This window comes from Giraffa tippelskirchi, chromosome 2 (genome assembly GCF_054371585.1).
Source record: "Giraffa tippelskirchi isolate mGirTip1 chromosome 2, T2T-mGirTip1v1.2.pri, whole genome shotgun sequence".
In the NCBI taxonomy this organism is placed as follows: domain Eukaryota; kingdom Metazoa; phylum Chordata; class Mammalia; order Artiodactyla; family Giraffidae; genus Giraffa; species Giraffa tippelskirchi.
Window position 1 is genome coordinate 72,745,571 of NC_137276.1, and position 19,835 is coordinate 72,765,405.

General features: G+C 39.5%; 1 protein-coding gene across 6 annotated transcripts in view; it reads right to left on the reverse strand.

Annotated features, from left to right (window-relative positions):
* Positions 1-19,835, reverse strand: part of NRBF2 (nuclear receptor binding factor 2) — a 248,653-nt gene that overhangs the window by 41,912 nt on the left and 186,906 nt on the right. For 4 of the 6 annotated variants that reach the window (XM_081568982.1, XM_081568980.1, XM_081568979.1 and 1 more), the window contains 3 exons: positions 3,256-3,339; positions 2,234-2,480; positions 753-925 (listed from right to left, as the gene is read on the reverse strand). The gene's annotated coding sequence lies outside the window, so the exon portion shown is untranslated. Of the gene's footprint in view, positions 1-752; positions 926-1,894; positions 2,481-3,255; positions 3,340-19,835 lie in introns of those variants that run through there. The other 2 variants (XM_081568981.1, XM_081568983.1) reach the window with 2 other exon arrangements.

Sequence of the window (19,835 nt, forward strand, 5' to 3'; positions counted from 1 at the left end):
GAGCCTGGCGGGCTACAGTCCATGGGGTCACAAAGAGTAGGACACGATTAAGTGACTAACACTACACTGTGGTATGGAACAGAGGGTAAGTTGATTCATCTGCTTCTTGAAGATATAAATTTTTCTTAAAACTTTATCCCCATTTCCTAATAGCAATGGTTTAATCTTGTATACCACTCTGCAGGTTTCCAGGCATTTATATGTATAGGTGGGCACTCATTCAGTTCCAACAGATTCAAATTAGTGGCTTACCCAATGTCGTAAAATTAGTAAATAGCCGAGTTAGTTTTTGAATCTAGGTCTGTCTGGCCATAAGCCCAGTACTCTTTCCACTACGAGCAGCTAAATATCTACTGGAGTGACATCCTGAGTTGGTACTGGCAGAAATAGACTCTTAGGGTAACCCACTGTAATTACATAGGTTATTTTAGGTTTTCCTAAGTTCACAGTCCTGAGTACCAAGAGATTCAAGCTAAAAAGAGAGTTGCTATTGTTAGTGGCTCTATTCTCTGGGGTAGTTGCCAAGAACTATTCACAAACCAGACTGGGCAGGAACAGCCCATGTGAGAGAGAGGCAGGGTAGCCACGAGGTTGTAGTCTCTAACTCCTTGGACTCTGAGCCAAGCTGTCCAGTTGCTTCAGCCTGAGCCAAGATGAAGAGAGCCAAGTTAGGCAGGAGTCAGGCATTCTATTCAACAAAGTTCAACAGAGGGGAGGCCAAGGAAAGTAGAATTTCAGTGCAGGTTTCTTACCAGTAAGCTGATACTAGGCAAAAGTCCGTTGAATAAACGCAGAAAGGCAATGATTTAACCAGTTCTGCATTAGACGTTTCTCAAATAAGGGAGCAGAAGAGAATTCTCCAGAATCCCCAATGTCCTTCAACCATGCATCTGCTGGTACACCAGTAGGACTGCTTTAATTCTATCTGTAAAAAAGAATTCACCTGTTGATCTGTGCTGGGTCAGACACAAACAGTTTTCACCTATATTTTTATTTTCAGACTTGTCAGAACACCGAGGCCTCTATAATCAAAGCTCTTGAGACATTATATTCACCATCTCCAGTTACACAGACCTCAAATTTCCAGCTCTACCCTTGTTTTAATGCTCAGATGCAAAATCCTGGTCTATCTGGATTTTGTTTCAAACAGAATAGCCACATTCTGAGTAAGAGTCAAAGGAATCCTGAGCTATTAGAAGATGGAGTTTAATTACTTTTTAAATAAATGTTGATAAGAGAAGACTTAGAAACTGAGTGGTAGGAAAGAAATGAATGAAGTCAGAGGCAGAAGTTCAAAGATTGTTTTTCCTTAAGTTTTCTAGGAGAAATTTGCCTTTAGCTTCCTTTAAAAACATTTTCTAGGACTTCCCTGGTTCAGTGGGTTCAGTGGTTAGGAATCTGCTTGCCAATGCGAGGAACACAGGTTTGATCCTTGGTTCAGGAAGATTCCACATGCCCCGGGGCAACTAAGCCCATGTGCCACACCTACTGAACCTGTACCCTAGAGCCCCTGCTCTGCAACAAGAAAAGCACCGCACCAAGAAGCCTGCACACCTCAACTGGAGAGTAACCCCCACTCACCACAGTTAGAGAAAGCCCGTGCAGAGCAATGAAGACCCAGCATAGCCAAAAATAAATAAATAAATAAAAATAATTAAAAAAAAAACAACAGCAAAACATTTTCTACAGTTGCCAAGAGTCTCAAGGCCATTGCTGATCTATCCATTCGCTCTGTGTTCCACGCTCCCTGCTGCCATTCCACCTAAGCAACACAAGCACAGGAGACCTCTGACTGACCATCCAGGGAAGACCTGTGAGGGCTTCAGGGAAGAAAGCGTTCATAGCAAAGCAACACAGAAAAAAGTAAACATTTACCACTAATTGAATTTTTTACCTCTTACTTGGGCTGTATTCTTTACTTCTGAAATGGTCTTTTTCACAAGTCTTTATACTCTTTCTACCCTTCAGGAAACCGAAAAACCCTTGGGCGAAATCTGTCTTGAAACTGTGTAAGCTTGAATTTCCAAAACAAACAAAAGAAAGAAGGGTGGGAAGAAGCTGGGGAGGAGAGAAGGAGAAGGAGAGAGGGAGGGAGAGAAGGAGGAGGGAGGGTGAGAGTGAGAAGGAAAGGAGGAAAGAGAAAAAGAAAGGGAGGGAGGGAGGAAGAAAGGGAGAAAAGAGAGAGAAAGAAAGGAGAAAAAACTTGGAGACACTTTCTACACTTTATCCTGACCTGTTTACATCATATGCTGTTGACATTCAGTCCAGAAGCAACTGTGGGAAAAATGATGCAACCTCAGATGTTTAGGACGTCAGGACTGCAGCCAGAGAATTTTCACAGCATACGTGGAGGCTAGCCAGACTTCAGCTTTGGCCAGACACTTAGAGATTATTCCACGCTGAATTCTCTCTTGCCAGTACTAGAATCCACAGGACTCTGACTGACTCTTCCACAGTTTGACTATCATGTTCATCACACTCTTCCAGTTTACATTTTGAGGGAAGGGAGAAAAGTAATTAGAGAAATAGACCAATTAGATAATTTGAGGCCACAACATTGAAATAAGGAATTTTCTTGAGTTCTTCAATTATCACAGAGAAAATATCCTATTTAAGTTGTAATTATTGACTGCAATTTACAAGTTTATTTTTTAACTGTATAAACAATTAAAGCCTTCTTTTGCTTAACTGCATTTCTGTACCTCCTATTATGAACATTTTCAAGTATATCAAAAAGGTATAACAGTATAATAAATACCAATGTAGCTAAACCAGGTATTTAGTGTTGATATTTTGCCATATTTTCTCCATCTATTTGTCAGCTAGAAATTTTTAAGTAAATCATAAATAATATTTTTGCTTTCCTCTAATTACTTTAGTTGTGTTTGTGCTCAGTCGTATCCAACTCTTTGTGACCCCATAGACTGTGGCCTGCCAGGCTCCTCTGTCCATGAAGTTTTCCAGGTAGGAATACTGGAGCAGGTTGCAATTTCCTACTCCAGGGGATCTTCTCGACCCAGGAATTGAACCCATGTCTCCTGCATTGGCAGGTGGACTCTACCACTGCACCACCTGGAAAGCCCAATTACTTTAGTATTCTTCTCTAAAAAAATTAGAACATTTTTCTCTGCTATAATACCTTAATTGTACATTACACAATTAACATTTATTCCTATAGAGTTGTCAAACTTTCCCAATTATTTTCAAAAAGCAAAATTGTAGCAAGTCAAGACCCAATTAAAGTCCACAACTTACATGTAACTGCGATGTCTATTAGTCTCTTAATTTGCTTTTAATCAAGATAACTCCTGATTCTCCATTTTATTTCATGACATTTACCTATGGAAGAAACTTGGTCAGTTATCCACACTTATAGTTGATATCTGATCACTGATTATTCTGTATTTTAAAATCATTGATAAGATAAAATATTATGTGTACTCTCTTCAATATTTATTTACAACAAGGCTTAGAGTAAGTAAAATAAGGAATATCAAATTTTGAATTAAAACCATGAATCCTGTGCCATTCCCTGATAGCTCAGCTGATAAAGAATCTGCCTGCAATGCAGGAGAAACCTTGGTTCAGTTCCTAGGTCAAGAAGATTCCCTGGAGAAGAGATGGGCTACCCACTCCAGTATTCTTGGGCTTCCCTGGTAGCTCAGACGGTAAATGATAAAGAATCTGCCTGCAATGTGGGAGATCTGGGTTCAATCACTGGGTTGGGAAGATCCCCTGGAGGAGGGCATGGCAGCCCACTCCAGTATTCTTGCTTGGTAAACCCCCATGGACAGAGGAGCCTGGTGGGCTACAGTCTACAGGGTCGAAAAGAGTCAGACATGACTAAGCACAGCACTTTCTGTTGCAAATAGCAGAAATCAGTCTTGACTAGATTAAATGGGCAATTTAATTGAAATTTGTTACTTATGAATTATATTTTCCTGCACATAAAATCTCAGAATAAAAATAGCTGAAGTAGAAGTCTGTAAAAGAAGTCTAGAGGAGGTCGGTCCAGGTCTGGCATGGCAGATTTACAGCAGGGGCCCACACTACCTCTCCACTGTAGTGCAGTTATGCGGTTTTCATCTCAAGGTTGCAATCAAGTTACACTCCCATCTTGGCATCCAATCCCATCATTTCATGGCAAATAAAAGGGGAAAAAGTGGAAAGAGTGACAGCTTTTATTTTCTTGAGCTCCAAAAACACTGCAGATGGTGACTGCAGCCATAAAATTCAAAGAAATTGCTCCTTGGAAGGAAAACTATGACAAATCTACACAGCATATTAAAAAGCAGAGACATCATTTTGCCAACAAAGGACCATCTAGTCTAAGCTATGGTTTTTCAAACCAGCAGCTGTGACTACTGGATTTTCCAGTAGTCATATACAGGTGTGAGAGCTTGACCAGAAAGAAGGCTGTTGTTGCTAAGTTGTGTACAACTCTTTGTAACCCCATGGACTAGACCATTCCAGGCTTCCCTGTCATTCACTATCTTCTGGAGTTTGCTCAAACTTATGTCCATTGAGTCGGTGATGTGATCCAACCATCTTATCCTCTGTCAGACCCTTCTCCTCTTGCCCTCAATCTTTTCCCAGCATCAGTGTCTTTTCCAATAAGTTGGCTCTTAGCATCATGTGACCAAAGTATTGGAGCTTCAGTTTCAGCATCAGACCTTCCAATGAACGTTCAGGTTTGATTTCCTTTAGGATTGACTAGTTTATCTCTTTGCAGTCCAAGGCACTCTCAAGAGTCTTTTTCAGCACCACAATTTAAAAGCATCAATTCTTCTGTGCTCAGCTTTCTTTGAAGTCCTGCTTTCACATTCGTACATGATTACAGGAAAAACCATAGCTTTGACAATAAAGATCTTTGTCAGCAAAGTGATGTCTCTTCTTTTTAATATGCTGTCTATACTTGTCATAACTTTTCTTCCAAGGAGCAAGTGTCTTTTAATTTCGTTGCTGTAGCCACAGTCTGCAGTGATTTTGGAGCACAAGAAAATAAAATCTGTCACTCTTTCCACTTTTTCCCCATCAATTTGCCATGAAGTGATGGGAGCAGACGTCATGATCTTCGTTCTTTGAATGTTGAGTTTTAGGCCAGCTCTTTTACTCTCCTCTTTCACCCTCATCAAGAGGCCCTTTAGTTCCTCCTCGTTTTCTGCCTTTAGAGTGGTATCATCTGCATATTTGATAGGGAGATCAAACCAGTCAATCTTAAGGGAAATTAACCCTGAACACATGTTGGAAGGACTGATGCTGAAGCTGAAGCTTCAGTATTTTGGTCATCTGATGTGAACAGCTGACTGATTGGAAAAGTCCCTGAGGCTTGGAAAGACTGAGGGCAGAAGGAGAAGAGGGTGTCAGAGGATGAGATGGCTGGATGGCATCAGTGATGCAATGAACATAAACTTGGGCAAACTTTGGGAGATGGTGAGGGACAGAGAGACCTGGTGTGCTACAGTCTGTGGGTTCACAAACAGTTGGACACGACAGGGCCACTGAACAACAACAACAACATCTGCGTATTTGAAGGTTGTTGATATTTCTCTCAGCAGTCTTGATTCCAGCTTGTGTTTCATCCAGCCCAGCATTTCACATGATGTACTCTGCATATAAGTTAAATAAGCAAGGTGACAATATACAGCCTTGACGTACTCCTTTCCCGATTTGGAACCAGTCTGTTGTTCCATGTCCGGTTCTAACTGTTGCTTCTTGACCTGTGTACGGGTTTCTCAGGAGGCAGGTAAGGTGGTCTGGTATTCCCATCTCCTGAAGAATTTTCCACAGTTTGTTATGATCCACACAATCAAAGGCTTTAGTGTACTCAATGAAGCAGATGTTTTTCTGGAATTCACTTGATTTTTCTATAATCCAACGGATATTGGCAATCTGATCTCTGGTTCCTCTGCCTCTTTGAAATCCAGCTTGTACATCTGGAAGTTCTTGGTTCATGTACTGTTGAAGCTTGAAGGATTTTGAAGATTACCTTGCTACATGTGATATGAGTACAACTGTACAGTAGTTTGAACATTTTTTGGAGCTGTCTTTCTTTGAGATTAGAAAGAAAACTGACCTTTTCCAGTGTGTGGCTATTGCTGAATTTTCCAAATTTGCTGGCATATTGAGTGCAGCACTTTAACAGCATCTTCTTTTAGGATCTGAAATAGCTCAGCTGGAATTTCATCACCTCCACTCATTTATTTGTAGTGGTGCTTCCCAAGGCCCACTTGACTTCACACTCCGGGATATCTGGCTCTAGATGAGTGACCATCTAGGTTATCGTATGACCATTGTGGTTTTCTGGGTCATTAAGACCTTTTTTGCATAGTTCTTCTGTGTATTCTTACCACCCCTTCTTAATATCTTCTGTTTCTGTTAGGTCCTTGCCATTTCTGTTCTTTACTGTGCCCATCTTTGCATGAAAATTTCCCTTGATATCTCCAATTTTCTTGAACAAATCTCTACCTAGTGTTTCCCATTCTACTGTTTTCCTGTTTCTTTGCATTGTTCACTTAAGAAGGCTTTCTTGTCTCTCCTTGCAATTCTCTGGAACTCTGCTTTCAGTTGAGTATATTTTTGCCTTATTCCTTTGCCTTTCACTTTTCTTCAGCTATTTGTAAGGGTTTCTGAGACAACCATTTTGCCTTTGTGCATTCTTTTTTCCTTCAGGATGGTTTTGATCACCACCTCCTATACAGTGTTATGAACCTCCATCCATAGTTCTTCAGTCACTCTGTCTATCAGATCTAATGCCTTGAATATTCGTCACTTCCACTGTATAATTGTAAGGGATTTTATTTAGGTCATATTTGAATGGCCTAGTGGTTTTCCCTCGGAGAAGGCAATGGCACCCCACTCCAGTACTCTTGCCTGGAAAATCCCATGGACAGAGGAGCCTGGTAGGCTACAGTCCATGCGGTCGCTAAGATTCCGACACGACTGAGCGACTTCACTTTCACTTTTCCCTTTCATGCACTGGAGAAGGAAATGGCAACCCACTCCAGTATTCTTGCCTGGAGAATCCTAGGGACGGCGGAGCCTGGTGAGCTGCCGTCTATGGGGTCGCACAGAGTCGGACACGACTGAAGCGACTTAGCAGCAGCAGCAGTGGTTTTCCCTACTTTCTTCAATTTAAGTCTGAATTTTGCAATAAGGAGTTCATGATCTGAGCCACAGTCAGCTCTAGGTCTTGTTTTTGCTGGCTGTATAAAGCTTCTCCTTCTTCGACTGCAAAGAATAAAATCAATCTGATTTTGGTATTGATGATATTGATCTGGTGATGTCCATGAGTAGTCATCTATTGTGTTGTTGGAAGAGGGTGTTTGCTATGGCCAGTATGTTCTCTTGGCAAAACTCCGTTAGCCTTTACCCTGTTTTTTTGTACTCTAAGCCCAAACATGCCTGTTACTCCATTTATCTCGTGACTTCCTGCTTTTGCATTCCAGTCCCCTATGATGAAAAGACATCTGTTTTTTGGTGTTAGTTCTAGAAGATGTTGTAGGTCTTCATAGAACCAGTCAACTTAAGCTTCTTCAGCAGCAGTGGTTGGGGCATAGACTTGCATTACTGTGATGTTGAATGGTTTGCCTTGGAAACAAACCGAGATTCTTCTGTCATTTTTGAGAATGCACTGAAGTACTGCATTTTGAACTCTTTTGTCAACTAAGCTTACCTCCTGTCCTCATCCATCAGAGGGCAGACAGGAGAAGCAAGAACTACAATCCCACAGTTGCTAGAATGAAACCGTATCACAATCACAATCACAGACAGCTACCCAAAATGATCACATTAATCACAGCCTTGTGTAACTCAATGAAGCTCTGAGCCATGAAGTGCAGGGACACCCATGATGGATAGGTCATGGTGGAGAGTTGTGACTAAACGTGATCCACTGGTGAAAGGAACGGCAATCCACTTCTGCATCCTTGCTTGGAGAACCCTATGAATAGTATGAAAAGGCAAAAAGATGACACTGGAACATGAGCCCCCTAGGTTGGTAGATATCCATATGCTACTGGAGAAGAGTGGAGAAATAGTTCCAGAAAGAATGAGGAGGCTGGGCCAAAGTGGAAACGATGCTTGGTTGTGGATGTGTCTGGTGGAGAAAGTAAAGTCTGATGCCATAAAGAACAATATTGCATAGAAAGCTGGAATGGTAGGTCCACAGTTCAAGGTAAATTGGACATTGTCAGGAAGGAAATGGCAAGAGTGAACATTGACATCTTAGGAATCAGTGAACTAAAATGGACAGGAATGGGTAAATTTAACTTAGATGACCATTATATCTGCCGGAGTCCGGCAGCCAGGGAAATGCCCAGAAGGGATGAACGGGGTCGGCGAATCATGCAGCCTCTCACTCATTTGGACTTTCATGAGAAAATGATGCAGTCTCTCGCTCAAAGCACTGGGCTGCATGTTTATTTTAAGCATCAGGTTTTCTTTTATACTTTTACAAAAGCATTAGGTCAGAGCTATGTCATCTTCAGTTTCCCCTCACCCATATTTACTGTCTCCATAAATCATTGTTGTCCTTCAGAGTTCCCTCTTAAGTGTCCTTGTGATAACATTGTAACTCAAGTTTGTCTCTGGGCTGTATACCACATTCCTCAGTTTATTTCTTATCTCTTTAAATCCTGTTATCCCCTAGTAACTTAAGCTCATCATCTCCTAAAAAGGCTTTTAGCTATTAGTATCTCTAAAATTCCCAGTTTCTATAAGCTATAGTAAAATATGCCAACACTACAACATACCTTAAACTTTTAGCTTATAACTATTCTTAATTATTTCTAACCCTTAAACTCAGCAAACTTCTTTTGCCATAAACATTTCCCTTACAAGCAGGTTTCAGATAACAATGTTTCCCATGGCCTCAGGCTGAGGCCTATGTGCTCATCCTGGAACATTCTTTGCAAAGATCCTTGAACAAATGTCAATAGTGAATTTTATGGATTATAACATTCTTTCCAGCCAACTCAACCAGAGGAAGGAAAGGACAAGTCAGAATCACAAGACCTAACTCCTTCATCCCGGGACTGTGCTTGCAGGATGAGGAGAGGGGGTTGGGGCCGTGCCTCCATTTTGTCAGTAATGCCTAACACGGCTCCTGACAGATAACCACGATGATGTGGTCACTCACCTAGAGCCAGACATCCAGAAGTATGAAGTCAAGTGGGCCTTAGGAAGCATTACTACAAACAAAGCTAGTGAAAGTGATGGAATTCCAGCTGAGCTATTTCAAATCCTGAAAGATGAAAGTGCTGCACTCAATATGCCAGCAAATTTGGAATACTCAGCAGTGGCCACAGGACTGGAAAAGGTCAGTTTTCATTTCAATACCAAAGAACGGCAATGATAAAGGATGTTCAAACTACCCTACAATTGCACTCATGTCACATGCTAGCAAGGTTATGCTCAAAATCCTTCAAGCTTGGCATCAGCAGTACATGAACCAAGAACTTCCAGATGTACAAGATGGATTTTGAAGAGGCAGCGGAACCAGAGATCAAATTGCCAACATTCTTTGGATCATCAAGAAATCAAGGGAGTTCCACAAAAACATCTACTTCTGCTTCATTGACTACACTAAAGCCTTTGACTGTCTGGATCACAACAAACTGTGGAAAATTCTTCTAGAGATGAGAATACCAGACCACCTTACCTGTCTTCTAAGAAACCTGTATGTGGGTCAAGAAACAACAGTTAGAACTGGACTTGGAACAGTGGACTGGTTCAAAATTGGGAAAGGAGTATGTAAAGGTTGTGTATTGTCACCCTGCTTATTTAACTTATATGCAGAGTATATCATGAGAAACACTGAGCTGGATGAATTACAGGCTGGAATCAAGATTGCTGGGAGAAATATCAACAACCTCAGATATGCAGATGATACCACTCTCATGACAAAAAGTGAAGAGGAACTAAAGACCCTCTTGATGAGGGTGGAAGATGAGAGTAAAAAACTGGCTTGAAACTCAACATTCAAAAAACTAAGATCTTGGCATCCCGTCCTATCACTTCATGGCAAACAGAATGGGAAAAAGTAGAAAGAGTAACAGATTTTATTTTCTTGGACTCCAAAATCACTGAAAACAGTGACTGAAGCCATGATATTAAAAGATATTTGCTTTTTGGAAGGAAAGCTATGACAAAACTAAAGAGTGTATTAAAAAGCAGAGACATCACTTTGCTGAAAAAGATCTGTATAGTCAAAGCTATCATTTTTCCAGCAGTCATGTACAGATATGAGAGTTAGACCATAAAGAAGCCTGAACATGGAAGAATTAATGCTTTTGAATTGTGGTGCTGGATTCTTGAAAGTCCCCTGGACTGCAAGGAGATCAAACTAGTCAATCCTAAATGAAACCAACCCTGAATATTCACTGAAAAGACAGATGCTGAAAGTGAAGCTCAGATACTTTGGTCACCTGATATGAAGAGCTGACTCACTGGAAAAGATCCTGATGCTGGGAAATATTGAAAGCAAAAGGAGAAGGGGGCAAAAGAGGATAAGATGGTTAGCATCAACGATTCAATGGACATTGATTTGAACAAATTCTGGAAGATGGTAGAGGGCAGAGGAGCCTGGTGTGCTGTGATCCGTGAGGTCACAAAGAGTTTGAGGTGACTTAAGGACTGAACAACAACAAGGTGGCTTCTGTTACTTTTAGCAAAATTGGAACAAGAAGGAAGGGGTCAGGGCAGAAACTTTAGAAGAATGCCATAGTCCAAGGACACAACATAAACTGATTAGAACCAAACAGGTCCAAGATAGCAGACGTTGACTGCCACTAGACCTTGAGCCTCAGTGTACACTCACTATAATACATCAGTAAGTTAAATGATACACCCACAGGCACCATGACAATTCCAAGGCCAGCCATAAAGACCAAAAGGTGGGCAATAGCTCAATTCCTGGAAATCTCTGCCCTTTCCCTAAAAGAGTTGGAATAATCCTCTCACTCATTAGCCTATGAAACTACCAAGAACATAAAAACTAACTGTGGCTTTGTAGTAGAGCCTGAAGTCAGGCAGGTTGATTCTTCCAGTTCCATTCTTCTTTCTCAAGATTGCCTTGGCTATTCGAGGTTTCTTATATTTCCATACAAATTGTGAAATGATGTGTTCTAGTTCTGTGAAAAATACCATTGGTAGCTTGATAGGGGTTGCATTGAATCTATAGATTGCTTTGGGTAGTATACTCATTTTCACTATATTAATTCTTCTAGTCCATGAACATGGTATATTTCTCCTTCTGTTTGTGTCCTCTTTGATTTCTTTCATCAGTGTTTTATAGTTTTCTATATATAAGTCTTTTGTTTCTTTAGGTAGATATATTCCTAAGTATTTTATTCTTTTTGTTGCAATGGTGAATGGTATTGTTTCCTTAATTTCTCTTTCTGTTTTCTCATTATTGGAGTATAGGAATGCAAGGGATTTCTGTGTGTTAATTTTATATCCTGCAACTTTACTATATTCATTGATTAGCTCTAGTAATTTTCTGGTAGAATCTTTAGGGTTTTCTATGTAGAGGATCATGTCATCTGCAAACAGTGAGCGTTTTACTTCTTCTTTTCCTATCTGTATTCCTTTTATTTCTTTTTCAGCTCTGATTGCTGTGGCCAAAACTTCCAAAAGGCTCTACTACAAAGCCACAGTCATCAAGACAGTATGGTACTGGCACAAAGATAGAAATATAGATCAATGGAACAAAATAGAAAGCCCAGAGATAAACCCACGCACCTACGGACACCTTATCTTCGACAAAGGAGGCAAGAATATACAATGGAGAAAAGACAATCTCTTTAACAAGTGGTGCTGGGAAAACTGGTCAACCACTTGTAAAAGAATGAATCTAGAACATTTTCTAACACCATACACAAAAATAAACTCAAAATGGATTAAAGATCTAAACGTAAGACCAGAAACTATAAAACTCCTAGAGGAAAACATAGGCAAAACACTCTCCGACATAAATCACAGCAGGATCCTCCATGACCCACCTCCCAGAATATTGGAAGTAAAAGCAAAAATAAACAAATGGGACCTAATTAAAATTAAAAGCTTTTGCACAACAAAGGAAACTATAAGGAAGGTGAAAAGACAGCCTTCAGAATGGGAGAAAATAATAGCAAACAAAGCAACAAACAATTAATCTCAAAAATATACAAGCAACTCCTGCAGCTGAATTCCAGAAAAATAAACGACCCAATCAAAAAATGGGCCAAAGAACTGAACAGACATTTCTCCAAAGAAGACATACAGATGGCTAACAAACACATGAAAAGATGCTCAACATCACTCATTATTAGAGAAATGCAAATCAAAACCACAATGCGGTACCATTTCACACCAGTCAGAATGGCTGCTATCCAAAAATCTACAAGCAATAAATGCTGGAGAGGGTGTGGAGAAAAGGGAACCCTCTTACACTGTTGGTGGGAATGCAAACTAGTACAGCCACTATGGAGAACAGTGTGGAGATTCCTTAAAAAACTGGGAAGAGAACTGCCATATGACCCAGCAATCCCACTGCTGGGCATACACACCGAGGAAACCAGAATTGAAAGAGACGCGTGTACCCCAATGTTCATCGCAGCACTGTTTACAATAGCCAGGACATGGAAGCAACCTAGATGTCCATCAGCAGATGAATAGATAAGGAAGCTGTGGTACATATACACAATGGAATATTACTCAGCCATTAAAAAAATACATTTGAATCGGTTCTATTGAGATGGATGAAACTGGAGCCCATTATACAGAGTGAAGTAAGCCAGAAAGAAAAACACCAATACAGTATACTAATGCATATATATGGAATTTGAAAGATGGTAACGACAACCCTATATGCAAGACAGAATAAGAGACACAGATGCATAGAACAGTCTTATGGACTCTGAGGGAGAAGGTGAGGGTGGGACGTTCTGGGAGAATAGCATTGAAACATGTATATTATCATATGTGAAACAGAACACCATTCCATGTTCGATGCATGAGACAAATGCTCAGGGCTGGGGCAATGGGATGACCCAGAGGGATGGGATGGGGAGGGAGGTGGGAGGGGGGTTCAGGATGGGGAACACATGTAAACCCATGGCTGATTCATGTCAATGTATGGCAAAAACCGCTACAATATTGTAAAGTAATTAGCCCCCAACTAAAATAAATAAATTTATTTAAAAAAATAAATAAATAAAAGGAAAAAAAAACTAACTGTGCTGTATTTTGGGGCTTCTCTTGCCTTCTTTTTTTTTTTTATCCCACCCTCGCCCTCTCCCACAAAGTCCAAAAGACTGTTCTATACATCTGTGTCTCTTTTGCTGTCTCGCATATAGGGTTATCATTACCACCTTTCTAAATTCCACATATATGTGTTAGTATATTGTATTTGTGTTTTTCTTTCTGGCTTACTTCACTCCTCTTGCCTCCTGAGATGGACCACAGGCAGAAAAGCCAACAATCTGGAGAGATGGTGGACCATGTCCCAAGATCAACTCAAAGTTTTTGCTCAGTTATGACAGTTTTTAAAAGGAAAAGGTGGCTGGCAGAGTGAATGTGTGTGCAGGGGGATCTTAGTGAATAATCGATACAAGAGGTTGGATTCTGCATCATTCTCCATTGCATGCAGGTTTGACTAACTCTCCAGATGTTTTCTTGCCTGTGAGATCTGCCTATAGGATTGCTATGGGAGTATAGGTGGTAAAGAGAGAGTCATTCTTTAACTACCTAATTCTTCACTCTTAACTTTTTTTTATCTAGGAGAAGAATCAACAGGATAGGCAAGGCATTGGTGCATTCAGGAGAGCATGTCAAGATTTAATTTAAATTGTTTGGTGATCTCATTCCTACAATTAGGTTTTTTCAAGTTTAGAAAAGAACAGAAATGGGCAAACAGGAAAGGGCAAAAGAGTTGCTTTCAATTCCCTACTGTTCAACATCATTTTATTTCTATGGGATTAGAGGTGAAGGTTCATCTTCTATAACTTTTTCATGCTGACATAGGGCACCATATTCTTAGAGTGGAAATGTCAACATGCTGTTGTTCAGTCGCTAAGTCACGTCCGACTCTTTGTGGCTCCATGGACTGCAGCCTGCCAGGTTCCTCTGTCCTTCACTGTCCTCCTCTGTCCTTCAAATTCGCGTCCATTGAATCCACTGAGTAGCATCTCTTTGCTGACAATTTTAGTTGCCCCCTTACATATAGCTCAGAGCAAGCTACAATTGTTTTGATGCCCATCAATTATTATGAGCAATAAGTTAATCCCAAACTCTTGAGGCCAGTTCTTAGAACTGTGCCAGCCACAGATTTAGTATTGCTCAAGATGAAGCAGTTTATGTCATGACTGCAGTCTAGTCAACACACAGTTAACTTTTTTCCTCTGGTGTAAAACAACTCAAGAATGTGCATCAGACAGGAAGTCTGTGACTCTATTGTCCTAATCATTTAATGCTTGATTTTGTTCTTGAGTGGCCCTACAGTGTTCTCCTCAGTTTCATATACATTAAAAAAGCACTGTACTGGGACTTCCCTGGTGGTCCTGTGGTTAAGAATCTGTCTGCCAAATGCAGGGGACACGGGTTCGATCCCTGGTCCAAGAAGATCCCACATGCTGTGGGGCAACTAAGCCGGTGAGCTACAACTGCTGAAGCCCTCATGCCTAGAGCTTGTGCTCCACAACAATAGAAGCCACCACAATGAGAGACCCAAGCACCACAATGAAGAGTAGCTGCTGCTCACCACAACTGGAAAAAGCCCACATGTAGCAACAGAGACCCTGTGCAGCCAAATAAGAATAAATATAGTGTTTTTAAAAAAGCACTGTGCTTTTGGAACTTCCCTGACAGTCCAATGGTTAAGACTCTGTGCTTCCAAAGCAGGAGACATGGGTTCAATCCCTGGCCTGTGGACTAAGATCCCACATGCCATGTGGTGAAGCAAAAAAACAAAAGAGTTTATCAGAATTCCTGTGTTTGTAGGGCAGGAGCCTGATCAGTACTACAGTGAAAACACACATGTGTGAAGTTGCATGTTTTATGCATCCTGACTTTATTGGATTGCATTTTAGTACAATTGCCACATCTTGTCCTTCAAAATCTGGTAGTTCCAGATGAGATGGCACCAAAATTGATGCCAAGAGAGTCAAATGATCTGAAGAAACCAGTGTTCCAGACCCAAAACTCCTACACTTTTTCATCAGCAAATCAATGTATCAGACTAAAAGGAGTTTGACTTCACAACTACACTGTTCTACACAATGTAGCAGCAATTTAAAAAACATTGGAATTGCTCTTGTGTGTGCTTAATTTCCTAATTTTAGATTGTTTTTGTATTAATGATCATTTCACAGTTTAGCTATAATGATGAGGTATCTTTGTGGAAGCCAAAAACATAAACAAGATACGTAGAAGCTTGAAAATGCCAAAAATATTTCTTATTACATCACAACAGAAACTAAAGGCTCTTGTAATCAAAATCATGAAGATCAGGAAAAGGTTCATGATAGCCAACAGAAGAGTCTAAAGTGATAATAGGAATCAAGACACTGCTAAACAAGAAATACAAAACAGAAGAAGAAAAATGAAAGGAAAATCTATGTATATTCAATAGAACCAAAGAAGGTCAGAAGGTACCTCACTTTGATGAATTAATTGATTTTGATAATTGCCATAATCTTTCACTGTGGCCTATTTTAGGAGGAATAATTTCATTCAATATTGAATAATCAAAGAGTTCATCCTGCCCCCAATTTTGACCTACTAATCATATTAATAGAGAATTAAAGAGATCATGGAAAAACATACACTTCTCAAACAAATACATTTACAAACTATTTTTAAATGATCAAACTGCTATGAGAATCTGAATAGCCTCTTCTAAAACTAAAGGTTGTATTTATCATTTTGTTTGTAAATTGTCTTCAACAAAACAGATACTACATCAGATGGGTTTTTGGACTGGATGAATATATTAAGAAGTTTCAAAAGTCAAGTACATTCCACAGAGCACTAGTAGGCCATGTTTACTTGAAATACAAGGAAGTCCAATAAGAATGCACTAGGCCAATTTTTTTAAAAGTAAACAGGAAAAACATTCTGAATTATCTTGAAATGCCATGAAGTTTAGCAGCAGCTATTAAATTTTTAAATAAAACTGGCTTCAGAGATCACAGGAAAAAATTGTGGTCTTTAAAGAAAGGCAGTTTCATGGAAATCATTGATCTAATTGCTAAATTCTACTCTTTTTTTGCATAAGGACTTGGAAAAAATGTCAAAATAAAAGAACAAATGTGACTTATCTGAAATCACATTAAAATTAATCAAAATAATGAAAAATATTCAAAATTAAATAGTGAAATAAGACAGATATCTAATATCCATTAGTTAGAGTTTATACTGGAGTGATGAACGCTGACCAGATGGTGATTATTGTATTCTACATTAACAATAGAAATATCTGTGAACAATTTTTAACTTTTCTCTAACTGAAAATCACCTACTTGTGCCTTTATTCAATAAATGCGATTTTCCATTGAACAGTGTTCATGGTCAGTTATGCTATCATGTAACTGTTAGGAAAGATGAGAGCAAAGGATACCAGCGTTCTTTTAAAATGTTAATTACATTGAGTTTTCTTAATTTTGATAGAGAAAAATCTTCCGTAGTAGTACCTGAAGTTAGTGACTATTTCAGCATTTTGTAACAGTTATATTTCCCTTTTGGGTTTCTCTCACATATGGAGCATTTGAAACAAACATGCCAACTTGGACTTTTCTTTAAGAAATCTAAATATAATGAGATGATCTGCCTGTTTTAAAGATGTTCTAAGCCTTGCAATATGGATACGACAATGTTTTGATGATTCCAAAACATATTTTCAAGGACTCAGAAAGCCTAACAAAACCAGATGCAAGAAGTAAATTCAAAAGTTAGTGAAATTAGACTATGTTGTTTTAATTGCAAGTTGGAAAAGTAATTTGAAATACTTCAAAAAAGTAAGTGAGAATTTATAGACTTCTGATCTGGACTTATATGAAGGGTATTTCTTATGTCATTTAAAATTTATTTACATATTAAATAATGGAGGAAAGATAATGCAATGTGAGACAAAAGGAAACAAAAGTGATAAATTAATTATTCTAATACTGAGAAGCAAAAAGCTTTTGTAACAAAAAGCCAGATGATCATACTAAAAGCAGTTACACATTAGAAGAAAGAGATATACTTTGACTGGAAGCAATGAATAAACTTGTGGACTGTTTGGTGGGAAAAGATTTCAATTTCTTGCTAATTTACATGGAAAAACTGATACTGATGAAACTAACATAAAACTTCTCATATGACACTACAATGACATTGATGACAACTGGTTAATGAGTCTTGTCAACTCAAAAAACATTTAAGGTGTCTATCGCAGAAGAAAACTTAAAATGCCCTAATATCTTACAGCTTGTGAAAAAAACTTGATAGAGGTTTTCCTAAGTTGGCAGCAGTCCTAAAAATGTACATGACATTATGAATTACTACCTGTAAAGCTGAAACTTTTAAAAATTAATGACATCAACCAGTCAATGTTATATAAATTATGTGTGAGGTAGATTGTCTCATCTATTAATTTCATTTTAGAATCATAAACACTTATATTTGCTGTGAATAGAGGCTATTGGGTTTTATAAGATTAAAAAATACTAAGTTTGTCCAAAGTAGCTTCCCAGTTTCTTCCTATCACATCATGTTGTTTTATTTTCTTCATAGCAATTATCACTAGCTATTAGCTTCATGTTAATTGATTGATTGGTTTAATTGTTCTCTGTTTACCTGCTCTAAAATGCAATCCTTGTAGGAGTGGTAACTTTATTTGCCTTATATATGTTTTACTCAGTGTCTAGAATAGTGTCAGGCACAGAACTGGCCTCAATCACTGGCAGTCAGATGGACAGATGGGTGGATGGACGATGGGTGGATGGATGGATGCATGGACGGGTGAATGAATGGCTGAATGAATGAATAAAGAGGATGGTGATAGTGCCTGTTTCCTGTTTGCCCCTTATATTGAATTTGAGTCTCTCTTGTTTCAGAAGTGATGATCAGATCCTGACAGAAAGGCTAAATGAAATTCTGATCATGGGCTGAACAGCTTTAATGAGAGGTTTGGCAGATTCTGGATGTGTGGGGGCTCAGGTGAGAAGATGTGGCGTGGAACGGAAGAGGAGACATTCTCCTTCACTCTGCATCACTCTCAGTGTTCCTCCGGCATTCTGAGAGATAGTGGCTTTGGTGGCTTCCAAAGAGCCTTGGCAAGGCTTCTGTAGTTTTAGAAGCAGCCAGTGATGCTGGCAAGTTGGAGCTGGAGAAGGAGGTGGTACCTAGAACTACCAGTTGGGTTGTAGGCACTTGTAAGGCTCCCCTTTGGGGATTTCCAAAAATTACTTGTGTTGTTAGCAGGTAAGTGCTGTTTGAATAGATAGGGATGGGATGGTTGTATTTAGAGGCATGGCCATTTGGACACCAAAATCAATTTTGACCACTTTTTGAGTTTGTAGGCTGATAGGGCAAGCAAGTTTCAGATTATATATACATTACCTCATTTTAAATCATCTAGATCTTTGATCTAATCTGTCAATATAGTTCTGTAAGAATCAGTATTGAGCTACATAACAACTGTGTTGTCTCTTTCTCTTGTCCTTAATTTAGAGCCACCATACATAGCTATAAGTGTGAAGGGCCCTCAGCTGAGGAATTCTGTGGCAGTTGAAATCCAGTCTTTGCTTCACTTGCCAAACATGCCCTCGCATGGGCTTCTTCCGCTTGGGGAAGTACTTTCTCTTAATCAACACACAAATACACTCTGCTCACTGAGACTCAGGACTGTGGTTCACCTAAAAGGACATTTTTTTATTTGAATGAAGTACGTGTGTATGAACTAGTGGAATCCCTGCCATAATTCTTCTGTTGGTTTCCTCCTTCTTGCCTTGGGATCTCTGAAATGATGTCTCTAGGCTCAGCCAAGGTCAAAGTGGCAACTATACCACCAGCACATGCTAAAAAAGAGCTAGTTTATTGTAGAAATGCTTGAATGAACTTCAGAGCCAGAGGACATGGGTCCAAAATCTAGTACTGCCACAGAACAAAAGATTTAAAAACCTGTAAGAATATAGAAAACCTACAAACCTTCATTTTTCATGTCATGGTTTGCATAGCAAATGACAATTCTTTGTGAACTCCTGGGTAAACTAACAATGTAGACCTGGCCAAAGGACCAATCCAGAGCCTGCAGGTCCTAAGACCCAAGGTGGGGGGCTCAATAGTTCTATTTGCCTGCAACCCTTTTTGGCATACCTGTGGAAAAGCCCTTAAAGGAGAAGAGGTCAGTGAGAATCATATAACTGAGAAGGATTTCATGCAGGAGGTGAAGGTAGAACTTGATTTTGAAAGGTGATTGTTTGGAAGGACATATTGATGGGGAAAGACCTTCCAGCAGAGGAAATGATACAAACCAGGGCCGAGAAGTGGGGGTAAAGGTAAGGTCTGTGAGCTGTGGGGAGTGGTGGAGACAGTGAAAGATGGCTGCAGAGGAGCTACGTTTAAATGTAGTGGGATTTTTGCAGACTAGACCCAGAATAAGGAAATTACAGAAACTACCATGTTAAGGATCAGCAAGGAAGGAGGTATATTTTTTAAAAGTCCATGTTGGAAAAGGTGAGGAAGCAGACACTTCCTATAGTGCTGGTTCAATATAAATGGTATAACCTCTTTGGGGGAACTTTAGCAGCTTCTACCAAAACTGTGAGCTCCCAAGGTCTTGATCCAGAATCTCACTTCAAGGAATGTATTCT